This window comes from Macaca mulatta, chromosome 17, assembly GCF_049350105.2.
Source record: "Macaca mulatta isolate MMU2019108-1 chromosome 17, T2T-MMU8v2.0, whole genome shotgun sequence".
In the NCBI taxonomy this organism is placed as follows: domain Eukaryota; kingdom Metazoa; phylum Chordata; class Mammalia; order Primates; family Cercopithecidae; genus Macaca; species Macaca mulatta.
This window is the reverse complement of record NC_133422.1, coordinates 68,141,375-68,163,882: the sequence shown is the minus strand read 5'-3', so window position 1 is coordinate 68,163,882 and position 22,508 is coordinate 68,141,375. Positions and strand designations below refer to the sequence as shown.

At 40.3% G+C, this 22,508-nt stretch overlaps 1 long non-coding RNA gene across 2 annotated transcripts; it reads left to right on the top strand.

Moving 5' to 3' along the window:
- The first annotated feature begins 73 nt into the window (after positions 1-73).
- LOC144336359 (uncharacterized) lies at positions 74-13,860 on the top strand. 2 transcript variants are annotated; one of them, XR_013408063.1, is made up of 4 exons: positions 74-306; positions 1,956-2,072; positions 9,750-9,865; positions 11,923-13,860. It is a non-coding gene; the product is annotated as an uncharacterized LOC144336359 (long non-coding RNA). The 2 variants fall into 2 exon arrangements; XR_013408062.1 differs by lacking the exon at positions 1,956-2,072.
- Positions 13,861-22,508: the final 8,648 nt, after the last annotated feature.

The window sequence follows — 22,508 nt, the reverse complement described above, 5'->3', positions numbered from 1 at the left end:
ATGTCTTATCTATAGTTTCCTGAAACTCACTAGGTTTTTTTTTTTTTTTTTTTTTTTGAGATGCAGTCTCACTCTGTCACCCTGGCTGGAGTGCAGTGGCATGATCTCTGCTCACCGCAACCTCCACCTCCTGGGTTCACACCATTCTTCCGCCTCAGCCTCCAGACTACAGGCGCCCGCCACTACGCCTGTCTAATTTTTCATATTTTTAGTAGAGATTAGGTTTCACCATGTTGGCCAGAATGGTCTTGATCTCCTGACCTCATGATCCACCTGCCTTCGCCTCCCAAAGTGCTGGGATTACAGGTATGAGCCACTGCGCCCAGTCAATCACTAGATTTTTTTTTAGCAGTCAGGTGACTGATGAAATCCACAGTATATGATCTTCTTATTCTTCTATCACTTACTATTCTTATTCCTTCTTACTTCTTCCCACATTATATTTTGTGAATACATAGTTACATTAATGCATGCCAGTTATTTTACCCGCTTTTTCTTCTTAAGTCATTCAGGTGAAGAGTAACTGTAACAAAAGTGGGTGGGGGAAGGGTGATTAATCTAGTTAAATTATCAATCAATTACATGGAAATTATTATCACATCAGTCACATGACTGACTTCAGTTGTTTATAAACTGCTTTGTTAATTCAGTCAAAACAAGAAGCTCTTTAAAGTGATGCAGATTATCTGAGCAGCTTTAATCTTAGTCAGCATTTTCATTGTAACTTAAGATATGAATAACTGCTAATATATTATCCCTTTAGTAAGGACTCCTAACTGGGCACGGTGGCTCATGCCTGTAATCCCAGCTCTCAGGGAGGCAGAGGTGGGAGGATAGCTTGAGCCCAGGAGTTCGAGACCTGCCTGGGTAATATAGCAAGACCCCATTCTCCACAAAAAGGAAAAAAAAAAAAAGTAAGGACTCCTAAAAGTTATCATATTTAACCAGCATGAGTCTCTAAAGTAAAATTTCAGTTATTCCAAGTTATCCAGGTGACAACTTACAAGCTGACCAAGGGAAAGTACTTTCAAGAGGCCTTTCTGACACTCACTTGCCCACTTCCTATGAATCAGACAAGTACTGACTGATAGCATTTCATGCATCCACTGATTTATTTAATCAAAACATATATATTAAATGCCTGTTATAAACTAGGTAGAATGAAGTTTATGCCCCTTTTTAATAATTTGGTAGAGAAGATTGAATGTGGAACTCCAAGAATCTTGGGTATGGTAAACACAGAGTAGCCTGAAGCTAGCTGAAAGCATCTTCGAATTTTAGTTACACTAGCTTCAGAATCTATGTGAATTTGTGTCTTACATCCTATATGTGTTTGTTTTAATAAAAAAGAAGTCTGGATAATATTGAATTATCAATTATTGTTAGAATGCTACATAGCTTCTCTCCAAAGCTATTTTATCTATCTATGTATGGGGCTAAAGTCACTTGCCCGGTCTTCTTTGCAGTTATATGTAACCATTTTCTTGAGTGTCAGTCGTTGACATGTGACCCTGTTCTAAACCTTACTGATAAACTTTTTAAAGCTCAATCCTCTAGGCCCTTTCTCCTTTGAGTGACTTTAAGCAAAAGAGCGTGATGGCCGGGAGTGGTGGCTCACACCTGTAATCCCCAGCACTTTGGGAGGCCAAGGTGGGTGGATCGCTTGAGCCCAAGAGTTTGACAGCAGCCTGAGCAACATAGTGAGACCCCATCTCTCTCTGAAAAAAAATTAAAACAGCAGTCTGACCTTGGAAGCCACATGTTGAAGATGACAGAGCTATGACAAAGAAAAACCCTGGGTCTCTGAATGACCCCTTGAAGGGAAAGCTGTATGCCAAGCTCACAATTACATTAGTGAGAAAACACTTCTACATGCCTGAGTCATTGCATATTATAGAGTTTGTTACAGCTGTTACCTTTGCCTTAACAATCTAAATCTCTTACTCTTCTTCAAGATCTCTGAGGAATCATTGATATTCCAGGAAGATGTGATATATTTGTTTCATGGCTTCAAGCAACCCTCAGCATATCACAGCAAAACCCTGGCAGGTGTATGTCACCTTTTCTGAGAGGTATGACATGCCACCATGATGCCTCCCCAACATACATGGTAACCCCTGACCAGTCGCAGGGCCTAAGTAAAAATTTACTCTTCAGCACATGACCACAGTGTTAGAGTCTTTGGAGGCCTTGGAGTCTTCCCAGACCTTCAGCACCATCCCCTGTGACCTAATTAAGGAAACAGCTTGGCAGCCAGCTCAGGAAAGCCACCAACCGACCCCTTTCATGAACAGCAAGGCCTCCCACTGCCATCACCAGATGCCACGCTTTGGCACTAGGCACCAGATCCCCTCCCGATAGGAAGTATCTCTTTTCTAGAGGGTGAGACAGCTTCTGTCACCCATAACGTAGTTGTTTTGATAGCTGATATTTGGCAAAAAAAAACAAAAAAAAAACCTGATTTTTTTGTTGTTGTTGTTGAGACGGAGTCTCGCTCTGTCACCCAGGCTGGAGTGCAGTGGCCAGACCTCGGCTCACTGCAAGCTCCGCCTCCCGGATTTACGCCATTCTCCTGCCTCAGCCTCCTGAGTAGCTGGGACTACAGGCGCCGCCACCTCGCCCGGCTAGTTTTTTGTATTTTTTTTTTGTATTTTTTTTTTTAGTAGAGACGGGGTTTCACTGTGTTAGCCAGGATGGTCTCGATCTCCTGACCTCGTGATCCGCCCGTCTCGGCCTCCCAAAGTGCTGGGATTACAGGCTTGAGCCACCGCGCCCGGCCAAAAAACCTGATTTTTAAAATACTTTTATTTTAGGTTCAGAGGTACATATGCAGGTTTGTTATATAGGTAAATTGCCTGCAGCAGGGGTTTGGCGAACAGATTATTTCGTAAGCATAGTGCCCAATAGGTAGTTTTTGGATCCTCACCGTCCTCTCACCCTCCATCCTCAGGTAGGTCCTATTGCCTATTGTTCCCTTCTATGTGTCCATTTGTACTCAGTGTTTAGTTCCCACTTGTAAGTGAGAACATGTGGTATTTGGTTTTCTGTTCTTGTGTTAGTTTGCTTAGGAAAATGGACTCCAGCTCCCTCCCTGTTGCTACAAAGGACATAATCTCATCTTTTTTTTAAGGCTGTGTAGTATTCCACAGTGTATATGTGCCACATTTTCTTTATTCAGTCTACCATTGATAGGCATTTAGGTTGATTCCATGTCTTCGTGATTGTGAATAGTACTGTGATGAACATATGTGTGCATGTGTCTTTATGATAGAATGATTCCTATTCTTTTGGGTATATACCCAATGATGAGATTGCTGGATCAAATGGTAGTTCTAAAACAACCTGAGAAGTCAAATGCCTTGTCAGAAGCCACACAGTTATGGTTTCTGATTCTTCTGTTCCTTAAGCAATGTTCTTTCTAATATCCAATAGTGTCTGAATTCTTGCATGAAAAGCCTACCTGAACATCAAATATCACAGAACTTCACATCTAGAAGTGACCCTAATCATCATTTCAACCCAATCCTTTTGGAAACGGGCAAACTGTAATGTAGGGTCCCCCTGCCATTTAAGGCCAAGGAAATATTTTCAACAGCCTACTCTGATTTGTACCTTCAGGCACAAAGACTGATTAGATAACAGGTTTCTCAAAATGCAGTCCACATTCTTAAACTACAACTGATCTAAATTCTGCCTTCTCTTACATTTGTCTTTCTCCACAGTCTCAGGTATTTCTTTCTTCTCATTCATTATCAGCAAGGGCTTCTTCATCTGCTATTTTTTGAAGCCTCACCATTCTGAAATGTCACATAAAAGAGTATTTATTTTAGCTTGTGAGCAGTTTCCCTTCACAATGGCCTGTCCCACTCAGTAACATTTTGTTCAGTTGGTTGGTTTGTCAACTTCAGATGTTTGGTGACGAAATGCTGACATATTGCATGTTTATATGCTGTCATGTCACTTTCTAATTAGGCGACTTAAAAACAAGAGTTTATTATTCTCTGGATCACTTCCATTGGCTGTTTAAATGTTCCTTCTGGGCAATCCCACTGGTTGTTGACTGACGTCAAAACACTCTAAGCTGTTGTACACTACTGTTTTTGGTTTCTCCTTCATTTCTCATAGTTTCACCTGATCAGGAAATGCCAGTTTTTCTGCCTCCACAGTGCAGGATAGTCCGTCATTGAAAGCTTTGTTTTCCTTCAGCACCATTTTACCTTGAATGTGTCATCACCCTTATTAATTTATCTTAGAATTCTGTGATGAGATGCAGATGCTTTCATGAATTACTGTGGGTTATTAGAGTTACTTAGTTGACCATGCCTTTGCCCATCCCACAATACTGGACGTGAGATTTGTTGTTCTTTCATTTTCCTTATAATGGCCAAACACCATGATTCTTTCTGAAAGAACGTCTCTCATTTTCCCATTATTGGTTCCTGTTTTCTCACTTCCCGATTTGCAGAAAATTTCAAATTTTGTTTTTTCCAAGGCCAATGAAAAGTCCCCATTCAAGATACCTGTTTTTATATCTATCATTTTTTTTCCCTCTCTTATCTCATAGGTAGAGATAACCCAGTTTCTTGCCTTCTTTCCATTTTGACCCAGTTTCTTGCCTTCTTTCCATTTTATCAACTTCCGACTCCAAGAACTTACTTCTTTTCTTAGTATCTGCCTCTCCAGCACACTGAGTTTTCTCCATTGAATGTTCTATGCCTTCTGCCTGCCTAAAGGTTCTGGCATCACTCGTCTTGAAAAACCATCTGCATTCCTGATACCTATAATTTGCTTTCTGCTTTTGGTTGTCCAACTTCTCACCTGCAGTCTTCTGTCCCTACTGTTGCTGTCTCTTCTCACTCTGGTCTCTTTCCCACCCACCATGTTTCTCAAGCATGAAAACAGCCTTCTCAAGGGTTGACAGTGACCTCCCACTGACAAGTTCAGAGGCTTTGGCACATTCCTCAGGCTCCTTTGCAGTGTCACTCTACAGATTAGACACCACATCCATGCTGGATGTTCCCTTCTGTGTGGCGGATTCTTACTACATCCCGAGGTTTCTCCTCCCACTCCTGCCTGCTGCTCACCTGCCTTCTTTACAGCCTCCCCTGTCCCTTCTCACTCTTCTAGGTGTGAGCTTCTCCCAGATGTGAGCTCTGCCCTGTGAGCCTTTCTTACTAAACCTCAGCAATTTCATTTTACTTCCTGCCTGCAAAACGATGTATCTCAAACCAAACCCCACCCCACCCCCCAACTGGCTGTCCCTTCACACTTCCCTGAAAATAGAATCAGCATTTCCTACATCAGAGTCTCTCACAATTTCAGAATTATCTGTGTAGATTTCCTCTTGCCTTTACCCCTTACCTGTATTCAATCAGTCACAAAGTCTTACTTTTCTTCTATTTAAAATCTCTTAAATCTAAGCCCCATTGTTTTTTGTTTGTTTGTTTGTTTGTTTGTTTTTGTTTTTTTTTAATCTTTATTATCACCATTATAATTTGGACATTTAGGCCAGGCACGGTGGCTCATGCCTGTAATCCCAGCACTTTGGGAGGCCAAGGTGGGTGGATCACGAGTTCAGGAGATGGAGACTATCCTGGCCAACATGATGAAACCTGTCTCTACTAAAAATACAAAACTCAGCTGGGCATGGTGGTGTGCACCTGTAGTCCCAGCTACTCGGGAGGCTGAGGCAGCGGAATCTCTTGAACCTGGGAAGTAGAGGTTGCAGTGAGCCAATATCACCCTACTGCACTCCAGCCTGGTGACAGAGTGGGACTCCATCTCAAAACCAAACCAAACCAAAACAAAACAAAACATAATAATAATTTGTACATTTACTTGCTCATGCTAGATTTAATATGATAGCTTTAATGTGAGCACGTCCTTCCCTATAACTTTTACCCTATCTTACTCATCATTGTCCTATCATTCTTTCTTATGAGTTTTTTATGTCACTGTCCACATTAAAAACCATCCCCGATAACCCAAGGATTTATACAGCTTATGTTCTTTAATTTGCTGTTTACTAAACAGCACTGTACCGAGCACTTTACACATTGTCAGTTAAAACATGCACCGCGTGTTCACACACACACACCTCCAATGAATAATTGTTATTAGTCAAATTTTACTAAGAAATTAAAGATTAGAAAGATACTTTCTTGCCCAAAGAAAAATAGTTGGCAGATGACTGTTCTAGAATTCTAACTCAAAACTCAAAAGCAACTCTTAATACCTAAGATACATTGTCTTTATTCTTGTACAATAATCTACTTTTCAGGCTGCAACTATCCATTGTTCACTTTCAAAAAAAACATACCTGGCATTTCTCTGTCTTTGTGTTTTCTGCTTCCTCCTCTCCATCTATACAAGCTCCACTGGGGCCCATCTTAGACCACCTCAGCCCATATGGCTTTCTCTCCTTCTCAGACATTTATTGTCACCATCACTCATTTAGCTCGCAACCATATGCTTCTTGTTGCTGTATTCTGTGATTACCTTGGATTGCCATTCAACTTTGTCATCAAATCTTGTACATTGATATGTATTGTCTCATTAACTAAATTGTAAGAGAAGAAACTTTTATTTTTTGGACCCACCTTTCATTTTCCACCCCCTCAACTCAGTGCTATGCTCACAACACATACTTATGCATGATGATGTGATTTTGCTTAATGCCTACTGTATGCATAGCAGTGTATGTTTTCCATAGGTGATATATACTGTTCCCGGTGGAGGGGATCCAGGTTCTTGGCATCTTGAACAAACAATTAGACAAAACACACAACGCAAGGAAAGAATAAAGTAACAAAATCAGAGATTTACTGAAAATGAAAGTACACTCCACAAGGTGGAAGCGGCTTAAGAGCTGGGTTACAGAATTTTCTGAGGTTTAATACCCTCTAGAGGTTTCCCATTGGTTACTTGGTGTACACCCTATGTAGATGAAGTAGTTGCCTGCGATCAGTCTGATTGGTTGCAGAAACTGACCAATCAGAGGCTGAAGTGAAGTTACAAGTTATACTGTTATGAAGTGAACACTTGGCCGACGACCAGTCTGATTGGTTGTGGGAGGGGACCAATTAGAGGTACTTCCAATTTTTTTCTGACATGCAGAAAAGCGGAGGCAGTGCAAAGGGAGAGCCTCTGGTCCTCTTGTTACTTGGGTATGGAAAGTTGGGGTTTTCCTTTTGATTTAGATCTGGGAAGTCTGTGTGAACTGGCCTTAGGTTCCCTGCCTCCAGACCCTATTCTCCTGATTCAATATGACTCCTGCGTTTGTGAACTAGTGGTCTTAGGGGGGTGTAAATAAGAACTGTAAATGCTTTCTAAAGAGGATACGGGATGGAAAACATCCAAAAAATGTCTAATTCCACACCAAGCATTCATCAGTTTTAATATTTTATAAATCTTTATAACTAAAAATATGAACTACTACTGTTGTATTCCTCAGTTTAAATCTCCTCCTTTATTTCCTAATATGAAAGTAACCAATGAGATGAACTCTTTAACAGTCGTTAAAAACTTACTGGAACTAAGAAATCACAGTAGACCTTCAAAGAATCCAACAGCAGAAGTAAAATAAATATATAAATATATAATATTTTACCTCTATTTTAATTTCCCTTTGGTTGATTTTAATAAGGAGAATCTCTTAAAAAGCACTCTAAATGATGATAAAGCAGTGTTTTAAAAGTGAGTGGAAAAGTAGCTCTGTCCAGAGTCTACAAAGTTTCCTCAACCCAACTAAATATTCTTGATAAATGTTACACAAAAATGTTTCTTTCAACATGGTACAATCTGTTGATTTGTTAGGAAATTGGCTGGTCAAGAGAGTAAATTAATCATGTGTTCTAACTGCCATTATTTTGTTGCCCTGGCTTTTTCTTTATTCATTCATCCTTCCAAACTTGTCCCAATCTTTCCATCCTTACCACCATGGCCATACTTCATGGCCTCTTTCTTCACTTTAATTCCTCTAAGCCATCTACCTGGTCTACCTCCCTCTAGGCTTCACCCTTCAAATCAAACCTCCACTGATCCCCAACAAATACCTTTCTAAATTGTATCTCTAAAAATACTGTCTCCTGTCTTATGAGCCTCCCACATTCTTCCAAAGTTTCCTGAGAATAAAGTTTAAACCCTTGAAACTGGTACACAAAGCCCTTTGGCATCTGACTCTTGCTTTTTTCTCCATTCTCATCTCTCCATTCTTAGATTCTTCCTCCTCATGTTTTGGCTTTTAATGTTTAGGAGAAGTATTTTTATGCTATTGCCCTTTATTAAGTCATACTTAGGATCAAAATGCAATGCTATATACAAACCTTAAAGCTCAGTCAAATGTTAGAGCATGCAAGAGTTTTCATATGGAGCTGGATGAACTTTCAATGTGTGGTGCTGCTGAGTGACCTGAGTGTTATTTCCCATGAACCTTTTCCCCATCTATAAATCTTTTCCTTAGAAAGGAAAGGCGCCTGGCTACAGCAAAGTGGTTAGCATGAAACCAACAAGTTCTTTAGGGATTTACCCATCTCTACAGGAACAAATTCCTACTGTTTGTCAGGTTTCTGTGAATTTATGTAAACAAGCTTCCCAGACATTAAGGTACAAAACTTAGACGTAGTAATAGAAAAACATCATAGTACAAAAAGGCATTCAATTCTCTTGGAAACACTGTGCCTATTAAAGGCATAAACACTAGGTAAAGAAAGTTCAGTAATCCTTTCCCTAAGGGCAATAATGGTTTTTACATTACAAAATCCAATGGTTGCTCTTTATTTGAGGGCTGAGAATAAAGTGCCAGTTTGGAGAGGAAACAGTGTAAGCAAGTCAAAAGCTCACATCTAAATGGAGGTTCAGTACTTTCCCATTCTCAGCAGCCTTCATCCAAATGTACTTATAGCCAGCGTGGTCTTTTGATTCTCCCAGATTCTGGCTTAATCATCGAAACCCATCAGCTCACTTAATTCTTGCCTACTTTGGCTGTCCCTGCATGTCCTAAGGGAAAGCCAGGACTCTACACCCAATTTAATACCTTGATGAGCCTTTGTCTTGGGATCTCTCAATCCTCTATGTTCTCCCAACATAGCAATATGGATGAGCAATAAAATTATATCTGACAACTACTCACTTAGGAAGGAAACAAAGAGACCATGCTTTAAGCTAATTCATATACGTGATCTCACAAATAAAAAGCATTCAAAAGCAGTTATTTCTGAAAATAGTAGATGAGTGCTACCATATTGCAGCTTAGAACTATGAGCCCAGAAGTGAAGTAGTTTTCCCAAGCTCTTGAAATCAGTATGTGGCAAAACCAGGATATAAACTGATATTCAAAGGACATACTCTCCCTTCCATGCCAGCTGTTTCCCAGAAGAGATGCATGGACCTGTTGTGACAAAGTTAATTTCTAGGAAACAAGAAATCCAAATATGGAACTAATTCTTAGCAGGTATCATGGCCTTCTTATATCTTGAATAATGAGATAGATTGTTCAGAGAATATGTTCCACATCTCATAGCTCCGGTTTCTGCTCCCCAGTGAATATTATTACAATGTTACTGACCCTCTAAGTTCTAGGTCTCTATTTTTAGAAATGGTGTTTTTAACTCAACAAATATCACCAGGACAAGTAGAGACAATAACAGGAAGATACAAAGGTACAGAAAAGAGATTACCTTAAAAGTCAAACCACCCCTACTTTCCCATTGCACAATCTCTTTAACCTCTAATGAAATCCTTTCTTTCAGCATTGCATTGTGATGAACAGTGAAGTACAAAGGAATTACCCTTGTATTATCTCTACTGATACACAAGTTCAGACTGAAACCCATAGCGGCATCCTCCATGATCTCAACAACTATTGGTAAATTCAAATGTCAACATTTCATTCCACAAAAGGTCAATATATCAATGACCTTTTGTAGTTGTTTAGATATCTGTCCTCAAATGGTCTTCTCCAAACATTCATTCACTTAACAGAATGTCCGTTGTGTTTGTCATACTATGGTAGGAAATATTTTAAAAACACATACATCTCTACTACTCTCACCATAATATAAACATCTTCTCCCATCTAGAGCAATGTAACAGCCTTCTATTAGGTCTCCTAAGTCGTTCTAAACAAAATCAAACTACAGTACACCCCTACCTAAGATCTTTCAGTGACTGACCATTACAAAAACAACAAAAATCAATTTCTTGGTTTTTGTTTTTCTTTTGTTTTGTTTTGAGATGGAGTCTCGCTCTGTTGCCCAGGCTGGAGTGCAGTGTTGCAACCTCAGCTCACTGCAATCTCCGCCTCCCAGGTTCAGGTGATTCTCTTGCCTCAGCCTTCCAAGTAGCTCGGATTACATGCACCTGCCACCGCACTAGACTAATTTTTGTATTTTTAGTAGAGGCTGCGTTTCACCATGTTGGTTAGGCTGGTCTCAAACTCCTGACTTCAAGTGATTGGCCCATCTCAGCCTCCCAAAGTGCTCAGATTACAGGTGTGAGCCACCCCTATACCCAGCCAAAAAATCAGTTTCCTTACCTTGCAAGATCTGCCCTCCTTTTCTATGCTTCAGCAATACCAGGCCTTTTCCTTACATGTTCCCTCTGCCTGGAGTGTTCCTGCACCAAATTTTCACATGTCTGAGTTTCCCCTCAAAATTCAGGTTCACTGAAATGTTACTGTCTCAAAGAGAGTCCTTCTGATGATTCCATCCTAAATAAACTCTCTACAATATTTTTCTCTTAAAATATTCTTTAGATAATTTGTTAATATATAGAATAATTTTTAAATTATTTAGTATTGGTTCCATCACAAAGGACTATCCAATCCTATGAAGACAGGCAACTTACTAATTTTGTTAACCACTGGTCCCAGGGCCTAAGCAGAACCTGGATCACCAAGGCTCTCAATACACATCTGCTGAATGGATAAAAGCAGTGTTGACTTTGACATATGAAAGTTTCAATTAAAAAAAAAGCATCTATATAACTGATACCACAAAATATTTTTATTGTAAATCAGAGAAAATGAAAATAAATTTTGAGTACTGAACAAGACTATACCTAAGTGATCATCCTGTTGCTGGAAAGAAAGAGGAAACCAAGGCAGCATTTTAAATGCATTGATCTAAAGAGTGAATGCAGATCAGCCACCATGATTTATGCCTGTAATCCCAGCATTTTGGGAGGCCAAGGAGGGAGGATCACTTGAGCTCAGGAGTTTGAGACCAGTCTGGACAACATAGGGAGACTCCATGTCTACAAAAACTTAAAAAATTAGCCAGGCATAGTGGTGCATGCCTGTATCCCAGAGACAGGAGGCTGAGGTGGGAGGATCACTTAAGCCTGGGAGGTCGAGGCTGCAATGAGTTGTGATCATGCTATTGCACTCTAGCCTGGGTGACAGAGTGAAATCCTGTCTCAAGAAAAAAAATAAAAATTAATGCAAATATCACTTATCCCAATAATTTCACTTTTAGGTCTTCATCCTAGAGATATGCTTCTATACGGATACAAAGAAGCATACACAAGGATGTCTGAGGGAACAGTGTTTGTTAAAATAACCAACTGTAAAACTTAAACATCCTTTAGTAGGCTAAGGGTTGAAATAAATAGTGGTAATTTCCATACCATGAAATACAATGCAGAAGTTAAAACGAATGATATTTTCAAGATATAATGTTTCTCTCAAATCAACAGCAATGATATGGTTTGGCTGTGTTCCCACTCAAATCTCATCTTGAATTGTAGCTCCCATAATTTCTATGTGTTGTGGAAGGGACCCAATGGGAGATAATTGAATCATGGGGGAGGTTTCCCCCATACTGTTCTTATGGTAGTAAATAAGTCTTACGAGATCTAATGGTTTTATAAGGCAAAACCCCTTTCACTTGGTTCTCTTTTCTCTCTTGTCTGCCACCGTGTAAGATGTGCCTTTCACCTTCTGCCATGATCATGAGACCTCCCTAGCCACATGGAACGATGACTCCATTAAACTTCTTTTCCTTTATAAATTACCCAGTCTCAGTATGTCTTTATCAGCAGTGTGAAAATGGACTATTACAGTAAATTGGTACCAGTAGAGTGGGGTGCTGCTGTAAAGATGCCCCAAAATGTGGACGCAACTTTGGAACTGGGTAACAGGCAGAACTTGGAACAGTTTGGAGGACTCAGAAGAAGACAGGAAAATGTGAGAAAGTTTGGAACTTCCTAGAGACTTGTTGAATGGTTTTGACCAAAATTCTGATATTGATAATGGACAATGAAATCCAGGCTGAGGTGATCTCAGATGGAGAAGAGGAACTTGTTGGGGACTAGAGTCAACATCACCCTTACTATGCAGAAACGGGTATATTTTGCCCCTCCCCTAGAGATCTGTGGAACTTTGAACTTGAGAGAGATGATTTGGGGTATCTAGTGGAAGAAATTTCTAAGTGACAAAGCATTCAAGAGGTGATAGAGCATGAAAGTTTGGAAAATTTGCAGCTTGATGATGCCATAGAAAAGAAAAATCCCTTTTCTGAGGAAAAATTCAAGCTGGCTGCAGAAATTTGCATAAGTAACGAGGAGCCAAATGTTAATCACCAAGACAATGGGGAAAGTTTCTCCAGGGCATGTCAGAGACCTTTGCAGCAGCCCCTTCCCATCACAGGTCCAGAGGCCTAGAAGGAAAAAATGGTTTCATGGGCTGGACCCAGGGACCCCTGCTGTGTGCAGCTTTGGGACTTGGTGCCCTGCCTCCTAGCCACTCCAGCTGTGGCTTCACAGGGTGTAAGCCTCAAGCCTTGGCAGCTTGCATGTGCTGTTGGGTCTGCAGGTGTTCAGAAGTCAAGGATTGAGATTTGGGAACCTCCACCTAGATTTCAGAGGACGTATGGAAATGCCTGGATTTCCAGGCAGGAGTTTGCTGCAGGGTTGGGGCCATCATGGAGAACCTCTACTAGGGCAGTGCGGAAGGGAAACATGGGGTTGAAACGTGGTGCAGAGTCTCCACTGGGGCATTGCTTAGTGGAACTGTGAGAAGAGGGCCACCATCCTCCAGACCCCAGAATTGTAGATCCACTGACAGCTTGCACCATGTGCCTGAAAAAGCCAAAGACACTCAATGCCAGCTTGTGAAAGCAGCTGGGAGGGAAGCTGTACCCTGCAAAGTCACAGGAGTGGAGCTGCCCAATAACATGGGAACCCACCTCTTGCATTGGTGTGACCTGGATGTGAGACCTGGAGTCAAAGGAGATCATTTTGGAACTTTAAAGTTTGACTCCCCACTGGATTTTGAACGTGAATGGGGCCTTTAGCCCCTTTGTTTTGGCCAATTTCTCCCATTTGGAATGGGTGTATTTATCAAATGCCTGTACCCCCATTGCATCTAGGAAGTAACTAACTTGCTTTTGATTTTACAATCTTATAGGTAGAAGGGACTTGCCTTGTCTCAGATGAGACTTTGGACTGTGGACTTTTGAGTTGATGCTGAAATGAATTAAGACTTTGGCAGACGATTGGGAAGGCATGATTGGTTTTGAAATGTGAGGACATGATATTTGGCTCCTCTCAAATATCCAGGGGTGGAATGATATGGTTTGGTTGTGTCTTGAATTGTAGCTCCCATAATTCCCACGTGTTGTGGGAGGGACCCAATAGGAGATGATTGAATCATGGGGGTGGTTTTCCCCATACTGTTCTCATGGTAGTGAATAAGTCTCATGAGATCTAATGGTTTTAAAAGGGGAAACTCCTTTCACTTGGTTCTCTTTTCTCTCTGGTCTGCTGCCATGTAAGACATGCCTTTTCACCTTCTGCCATGATTCTGAGGCCTCTCCAGCCATGTAGAACTGTGAGTCCATTAAACTTTTCCTTTATAAATTACCCAGTCTCAGGTATGTCTTTATTAGCAGTGTGAAAATGGGCTAATACAAGCGACAACAAAAATAAAGACAAAAAAGCAAGTGGCCCAGTAGTTCATATAGAATGTTCCTGTTTATCTTGAAAAACAAAACAAAAACCCATATATATGTATATAGGCAAATTGTTAATTGTGGTTACTTCTGAGAGAGAATGAGATGACAGAAGTGGAAAGGGTGTGAAACAGAACTTTGATGTTTTATTCTAAATACCGTTACATTGATTGAATCTGAAAGTTAACCATCTTAACTCAGGAACCAATTCAATTTAGATAATAAAGGATAGTTATCTTACTTGTATACAAATTTAAATAAAGGATATAAGTCGCTGTAATCCCAGCATTTTGGGAGGCTGAGGTAGGTGGATCACGAGGTCAAGAGATCAAGAGGCCAAGAGGCCAACATGGTGAAACACCGTCTCTATTAAAAATACAAAAGTTATCTGGGCACGGAGGCGAGAACCTACAGTCCCAGCTACTTGGGAGGCTGAGGCAGGAGAATCGCTTGAACTCGGGAGGCGGAGGTTGCAGTGAGCCAAGATCGCACCACTGCACTCCAGCCTGGCGACAGAGTAAGACTCCATCTCAAAATAAATAAATAAATAATATAAGTCTCATGATATGTTGAACATCTGTTGTCAAAGTCAAATACATTGAAGTTAAATATTTTGCCATGCTGTGGCTCTGACGATGAAAGCTATAAATATTTTGTAACTTAGGAGAAAGTAGGCTGGAGATCACATCAAACGTTCTATGGGGCAGTTAGGTTTGAGCTAGACGTTGAAGAACGGGTTTTATTGAATAATCATTGAAGTCACCAAGCCAAAGGCATTTGCCTTAGCAGATTCATGGGAATATAAATATTCATGTCAGGTTCAATTAATTTTTTACAGAAACTTTATGAGTCTATCTATCTATCTATCTATCCATCTATCTATCTATCTATCTGCAAAGTTTGGAGTAAAGAAAAAAAAACCCAAGATTTTTAATGTTATACCTCTAAAGTCAATTTTTCAGATTATGATGAAAAAAGTTATTAAATCAACAGGCAAAATTAAGGCTAAGTAAGGTAAGATTGTAGCAAAATGTTAAGGTAAAACATGACCTTTCTGCTTGGTGGGTAATATCCCACAAATCATTGATTTCAATTACACATTGCAATGTCTCAGCCAAGACTGAATAAAATATGCAGAACTTGGAGAAGATTGGTAGTGTCAACCTGATTTCATGATGAACTTCTTAATATAGCAATAAGGACAAGCTGAGTTGGAAATACAAGAAAGAACAATATCTTCTGGAAAACTTCTTAAATTCAGAGATCTGAATAACCATAAGCCTTTTTTAAAAAATGACAATTCTATTGTATGGTATAATTCATATACCATACAATTCACATAAAGTATAAATTCAATGTTTTTTGTATATTCACAGAGTACAGCCATCACCACAATCAATTTTAGAACATTTTCATCACTCCAAAAAGAAACTCTGTACTCATCAACAGTCAATCCCCGTTCTTCCCCAACCCTAATCATAGACTTTACAAACAATGGTATGTAGTGACTAAGAAAAGTAATATGGGGGAACTAAAAGAAGAAACAGCAAAAAGTAGGGGTAGGAAACTATAAGCAAAGCTGCATGTGGATGGAGCTAAATAATCATGTTGTTCACTTCAAACCCATATTTCAGCAAGTATCCCAGCGATGCTAACACCAACATGGGCTCATTTTCCTAACTGATAATCTCACTTTTATAAGGAAAGAAAACACAGAGACAGTATTTAAAAAATACAATGTCATGACCTGTTTAAACATAACTTGCCAGAATATGATAAAAATGAAGCTAAATTACCAGAATGTTGACCATAATTCTCTTCACCAAAACCATACAATATTCTATAAGTTAAGAAGTTATTGAGATAGAAAAGTTTGAGAATCTTTTCTGATAGCCCCAAAGGAGCCCCTATTCCTAACTTTCTAAGTTGCAAAAATGAATTACACAACATTTTCCATCATATTGTCAGGAGTAATATTTTGTAAAATTAAAACACTTTAACCTGAGAAGACTTTTTATTTTTATACTATTTTCTCCCACATCAGATTGAATAATTTAAGAAAGGTTGCTCTTGGACAAGAGGTCACAGAAAACTGTTCTGGCATCTTGGTCCTCCACCCTCCCATATTTAGGAAACACGTTGAAGTTAATGATAGCCCGCCCAAGTTGACAGCTGTGATTCAAATATTGCCAGCTGCAATCAAACTCTCCTTCAACTAAACTTTTGCACCTTTCAAGACAACAGAAGTCCAACTCTTTGGAGATAAGACAAAGAAAAACACCTAGAAATAACTGTTCCATGAGCCTGTTTTTCCCTGAGGAGAAGAGAAAGACAAGCCGTTGATACCCTCTCAATTTTTGAGATAATTGCCACCATTTTGAATGGAGGAGAAGTTTGCATGTAGCTGGAAAAATCTACACAATACCGTAGAAATGCATGTAGAATACCAATCGTTAATGAGGGCTTTCTTAAAGACTATGTTGCTAGGTGGCTGATAAATAAAAACAAGACAGATTGACTGCAGAGGAACTGAGTCTGAACATGACTTCTTGGACAGGGAAATTAATAAAACGCCAGTGAATGAGGTAAGAAGAATGAGATTAAACATGCAAAGTTTACTTGCATTTTTTAAAAGTAATTCTACAAAGACAGGTACAGTGAGAAGTCACTGGTGTAGAAAATGGGAGACCAGGAAGCTGAAAGGAAGTTTATTTTAAAGGTGGGGTTAACAGGAAAGAGTTGAACCTGTGAGACAACCATCCATGTATTTCTTCCTCTACAGTTTGTTCTGAAGAATGGCCTTAGGCCCTCAGCACACAAACCAGCTATTTGTAGGAAAACTGTACTTTGGAGACCTACCCAGACCTTTTACAGCCTCCTACAAAATGCCTGGACAACAGATTTGTGAACAACAAAAAGTTGCTTGGGTGACTACATTCACGCTGGTAGATTCACACTGGTATGCAAGGATGCTGCCCTAGGCAGCTCCCCACTGGCTGCAGGGAGAAACCAGTTTCCTGGGCAGTCTGGTATTTAAGACTTCGCCTAATCGCACCCCAACAATCTCTCCAAAGGTAACTACCACTACTCCTTGAAGCAAACGAATTGCTTCATCTACTCAAATCAGGGGACTCGCTATTGCACCTTGCCCAATCTCAAGACACACACTGCACTTGCCCATCTGCTGTGCTTTACTGGCTTCTCTTCAGCTTTCCAAATCTGATCAGTCCTCAAGAAATGTCTCAAGTCTTACTTCCTTCAAAAGAATTCCTAGCTCTCTGTAGCCTAAAGGAATCTTTCTATCCTAGTGTGTGTATTCACTGTGATCTGAGTGATAGCCTGACTACACAGTTCATTTTACTCTTATCTAGGTTTTTTGTTTTTTTTTTTTTCATGTTTGTTTGTTTTTCTGGTCAACCTGACTATAAACTCTTTAAGGACAGGGACTATGAAGCATTATTTTCTGTTTATCTCCCTCAGGACCTAACACATAGTCATTGCTCAATAAATATTTGTTGGTAGCTTTATAGAGATGGAAAAAGAAAAGACATTGTATTGCAGAAATGACAGCTACTAAAACAACTGCAAAGCAATGGCTGAAACTCTCCCAGCCCCATCAGGAGGCTCCCATTCACGCAGGTGTTCAGGGAGGCAGGCTGACAGACCTCTGCCGTCTTCAACAAGTGGCTTCCAGGGCCAGGTTAAGGGCTTCCATCCCAGCTAACAGGAAGAAAGGAAAAAGTGGAGCTCCAGCACCAGAAACTCTCCTTTAGGAAGAGTGGGAAGTTGCACACAACATTCTTGAGCCTATTTCTCTGCCTGACCTAGCTACAAGCAAGGCTGGGAACTGAGGTCCTGAGGCAGGCAACCATATTCCATCTGCAACTCTTATTCAGGAACAAGAGAAGGAAGGTTTCAGTAGACAAATAGTATCCTCACCACAGACACTTTGAACACCTTTCCCATTGCCACAGCTAGTGAACTTTTTCAACTACTGAGAAAGCATGACTCTATGCTGGAAGCTGAATTCCTCTGTTATGTCAGCACAACCTGTAAACCACTTGGAATCCAGGAATGAATCCCAACTCCCTGACCAGATCTTACCACAGACTGACCAAGAACCACAACTTGGAGTTATGCACCAATTAGAAGTAGCTCTTCCTCTTTCCATCCTTTTAGTAGAAGAGGAAACCCCTCTCCCTTAACTTCTTCAAGTAACAGATGACTTTCATCCATCAGCTCACATCCCATCTGCTATCTCATCAACGGTTAGGAATAAGTGAAGATTAGGCTGCTGTCAAAGACACTGGAAAGTCCTGTGTCTTTCCCTTTACTACACTATTATGTTGCCAGAGTCACACTTACTAAGCTCTGTAACAGATCTGACCAGACCAATGGCCGCAGCTCACTCACAAATATTTAGAAGCCATCTATTTAATATCCAGTTTTAATTCAATTGTAAAACACAGATCACGTATTAGGAGCAAAGCACTGTGTGGATACTGATTTTACAAAGCCACTATTCCTTCCCTGAAGTTGTTTAGAAGGCCATGAAGGATACAGATTTGAGCAACTAACTCTTTTGCAAAATACAGTGGGTCAAGTTGAACTCAAGGTACAAGCAAAGTGCTATGAGACTGTGGCTAATGGAGGAATCAATTCTAACTAGATGGCCAAGGAATATTTCAAAACACATTTAGACAAAAATATTTCCCAAAAGAGGTGGCATTTGAACAAGACCTCGAGGGGTGAGTAGAATTTTAACAAGAGACAAAGAAAGAAAGAGGCACTCCAGACAGAGCGTGAGCAAAGGCCCAGAAGTACAAGAGTGGATTGGACAACACAAAATGTCCTGTGGGTCTGGGGTGCAGGACACAGACATGAAGACTTGGATATAAAGAACTGGGGTTCCTCCATTTTGGAGGAAAGTCTTGGAGTGCATTGAAAAGCCTGGACCATTAGGACTAGCAATGACTAGAGATGTCTGAAGAGTGCAGGGGACTAATTGACTCCTTGTAGGAGGAAGACCACTTTACTAAAATTGTGGGAAGATGAGACAGAGAGGCAGGAAGACCAACAGACACTCATAATAACTACAATGTACTGAGCACTGACTAGCCAGACACACATGCTAAGTCCTTGATTTGCATGCTCTTATTTAAGAGGAAAGTCCTGTAATTTATTCCTGTATCACAGATGGGTGATAACCAAAGTCCTACACCAAGTACAGAGGCAGGATTTGATCCTGCTCTGTTTAACTGGAGAGCCTGGGTGCTTTCCTAGGGTAACCACTGCACAATAATCCTGCTAAGGTGGCAGCAGTTCAGTGCAGGCACACAGACTGCATGATGGCAAGAGCGATGGAGGGAAGGCATTGAATGAAGGTGCCAATGAATGATCAAAAGAAGTCATTCCTGTAATCCCAGCACTTTGGGAGGCCAAGGGGGGCAGATTACCTGAGGTCAGGAGTTTGAGACCAGCCTGGCCAACATGGAGAAACCCCATCTCTACTAAAAATACAAAAATTAGCTGGTCATGGTGGTGTGCAGCTGTAATCCCAGCTACTCAAGGGTGCGGGGGTGGCTGAGGCAGGAGAATCGCTTGAACCCAGCAGGTGGAGGTTGCAGTGAGCCAAGATCATGCCACTGCACTTCAGCCTGGGAGACAGAGTAAGACTCTGTCTCAAAAAAAAAAAAAAAAAAATTCAAAAAGCTCTAAGGACTGCAACTTGAAGGAGTATGAGATTGGATGAGGGAAAAGGATAATAAACTCTCCTTAGACCCATTGAATTTTGAGTGGCTAGGAAGAAAAACTATAGGAATGCAAACCATCCATGAGAGAGCTGGGATCCAGGGATTAAGGAGAGACACGCACAGAGTGGCAAGTTATAGCATTCATATTTGTTGATTCCATGCCTCTTAGCTAAGCACAAGAAAATCAGCAGCATGTGAACAAACAGGAAAGCAAGTAGCTGCCTGACTGAGCTCTAATCAACTGATTTGGAAGAAAAATTCAACTTGATTGACTGGCTTGCATTATAGTGACAGCAATAAATCCTTTTGGCCAAACAGAATTTGGTTCAACTTGAAACGCATGCTATGTATTATTGCTTTGCATGCTGAAATATTCATATATCTTGGGAAAGTATCAAAAATTATGTTTTTCTTTTCAAAGAGTGGAATGTAAAATACCCACCAAATCCTCCTGGATGGCGCCTGGATGAATGTATTCCTTGTTATTTCATTTAAGCTGCTAAATATCTATTAGAGTAAAATTATGGGCTCTTTGCACATGGCATTTTCACTTGTAGCTTCCTGTGCACCAAAGCAATAAATGTGATTCAGAGCCCTCCTTTTTGTAAGGCAGGTCCACTTCGGGCTAATTATTGCCTTACTGGTGGCCAATGTTCCCTAAGAAAAACTGTTTCCTCTAGGCAGTAATCCAGAGGGACTCAGAAAGGGAACCTAGACTTTTTTTGAGAGAGAATCTCACTCTGTCACCCAGACTGGAGTGCAGTGGCATGATCATGGTTTACTGCAGCCTCAACCTTCCAGGCTCAAACAGTCCTCCCACATCAACCTCCTGAGTAGCTGGAACTACAGGCGTGCACTACCATGCCTGGCTAACTTGTTTTTATTTTATTTTATTTTTTGTAGAGATGGGGTTTCACCATGTTGGAGAGCCCAGATATTGGATAGACACAATGACAAACCAAAGCTACCTGCTAATGTTAGACTTTCTTTAGAAAACCTCAAGACACTAGCAATTAAAATTACCAGAGGCGGTCACTCTGCGACCTTCACTCTGACCCAGGGACTGCTCTCTCCCGAAATGACCCACCCACCTTACAAAGTTAGGATGACTCTTTTCTCTCTCTCTTTTTTTTTAAATTAATTTTTTTAGACTTCCTTCTCTTTAAGCTCTTTCCACTTTCCTGCAGAGTATATTTCAAGTTTTTTAGGTGAGCCCCCTGTATCCTGCTTTGCTAAGCAATGAATAAAAGTGGAGGGTTGGGGTATATAACTCAAATGCTTTATTAAAAAGAAAGGCTGTTCCCATTTTTAAACTATACTAACTTTCTCACCACATATAATGAATAAATACAAGTAAGACGTTCAGGTCAACAGCTTTATCGAAGCACAGAGCTGTCAGGTTATAGGAGGGGATATTTGCCAAATCAGAATGCATAAACTTTTCGTATGGAAACTAGACCATGAATTAAGCTCATATCACTCAAAAAGAGCTGAATGCATCTGAAACCAAAGCACGCTGTCAGCCACCTCCATTTGCTCCAGGCGCTGATACCTTGATTAGCTATGCAAGAAGCTACCTGCTATTTTAGAATTATATGAAGTCACCTCAGGGTATCTACAAGCTTCTCACGCACAAGATACTGACTTTTTTTCCTCCTTCTTCTTGGCTTAAAGCACAGTTGTTGCTACATCCAGGTAAGTACTATATCACGGATTGTTATTGCATAAGCTGTCATTAAGGCAGCTTGCCTTCTCACAGAAAAATCAGTCTGCAAACAATAATGGTTTGTTGCTAAACCCCCATAAGACTGAAAGACACATAGAGTTTTGTGGGGGTTTTTTGTTTTGTTTTGTTTTGTTTTGTTTTTTGAGTAAGTATTCCCCTAACAGATTAAGGAGCTGAAAGCTTAATTTCTAAAAAGTACATATTTTTTTAAATAATAGAGAATGTTCCTTCCACCCCATCTTTTTTTTTTTTTAAATAAATTACCTTCTCTCCTAAAATAGTAACTAAATTTATAGGAACAAAAGAGTAGCTTACATGATAGGTATCTACCAAATGAGGCTGCCAGTGTACATAATATTATAGGTACCGTGCAGTTCAACATGTTTCTACCTGAGGTACATAGATTCTGTTTTGATACTAGACTGTTTGAAAACATTTTCAGATGAAAACTGATCATGAACATGAAGGATTGACAGCTCAGACTTCAAAAGCCAAGGTTCATCAGGGCTTTTGTATATTTTCCCAAATAAATACATTAACATAACTAACCTTTGACCTGTACCGTCCATAATCTTTTAGCCCCAAGCTTCTGGGAAGGGTGTAACAATTCTGGCAAACTGATCGGTGCCAAAGAGAGTGCTGAACACTCACTATGCTGTAGACCGAAACCACCACCTTAATCACTCACCTTTCATCTCCCTAGAGTTCTAGAGTATAACTTATTCAAACTGTTCTTAGACTGCTTAAACTTAATCTTCTCCTACAAAACTTAACAATTTCATATATATATCACACATATATATACACACACACACACATATGTGTGTGTGTATATATATATAGAGAGAGAGAGACAAGTACCAAATTTCTGCTTCTGCTCATTTAGCTCAGAGGCATTTCCCAGCCCTGACTCCTGGTACAAACCATAAAAAGTGTTGCTCGGAATTGGAGTCTACATCAGACCTAGACTCAGATTATAATCCTTTGCAAGTAGCCCCTGTGCTTGCGCCTTCCTGGTGTTAGCATGTACGGTCTGTAAGTCCAATCTTCTCTAAGGCCTTAATAAAATTTCCTTTACCA